Here is a 687-nt window from a genome sequence, read left to right on the forward strand (position 1 = left end):
TTTAAGAGCTGGGCAGAGGCGTTGTTGAGGAATGGGGTTTGGTGGTGGGATGGCAGGGGTAGGGGAACGGTTGGGCTGGGTGATCTTAAAGGTTGTTTCCAACCCAAACGATTCTATGATTCCATGGTTCTATTTCACAATACCTACCCACCAGTCTATTCTCAAAGAACCCCTTCTGTTCGAGTTTCACCAGGAGCTACCTTCCCATCACCTATAAAATTGCCTAAAATGCAGTTTTAAGGCACAATTCTATCAAATCATATTTTTTTTTTTTTATAGCTGAAAACATGCTACCTTTTCTTTTACGTTTTTAATGTCACAGACTCCGCACGCGCTTGGTGTCGGCCTGCCAGCCCCATTTTTCAAAGGGATCAATAGCAGAGCGGTAACGGGCAGATTTAAACGAACAGTGCTAATGTAACCTCTTTAGGAGTGTTTATAAATCAGAATCCGCGCCAGCATCTCCCCCGCCGGCTGCAGTAAGGCGGCAAGGAGTAAAGCCCTTCGGTGAAAACTCAGCTGTGAAATCCGCTCACAAAACTTCTGATGAAGCATCGTTTCACGAGACGGGAAATATTTCCTAGCGGCGTGGTTGACAATGACAAAAATCAACCAAGCTGCTCAAAATAGAGGTGGGGTTTGGACTCTAATTGATACCGCCCGGAGGGAAGTCTCATCCCATGGCCA

General features: G+C 46.1%; 1 protein-coding gene across 1 annotated transcript in view; it reads right to left on the minus strand.

The window, feature by feature from the left end:
* Positions 1–687, minus strand: part of LOC104126432 (leucine-rich repeat and fibronectin type III domain-containing protein 1-like protein) — a 16,918-nt gene that overhangs the window by 4,942 nt on the left and 11,289 nt on the right. The window lies entirely within an intron of this gene.

The sequence above is a fragment of the Egretta garzetta genome, unplaced genomic scaffold, assembly GCF_000687185.1.
Source record: "Egretta garzetta isolate BGI_Z169 unplaced genomic scaffold, ASM68718v1 scaffold565, whole genome shotgun sequence".
Taxonomy (NCBI): Eukaryota; Metazoa; Chordata; class Aves; order Pelecaniformes; family Ardeidae; genus Egretta; species Egretta garzetta.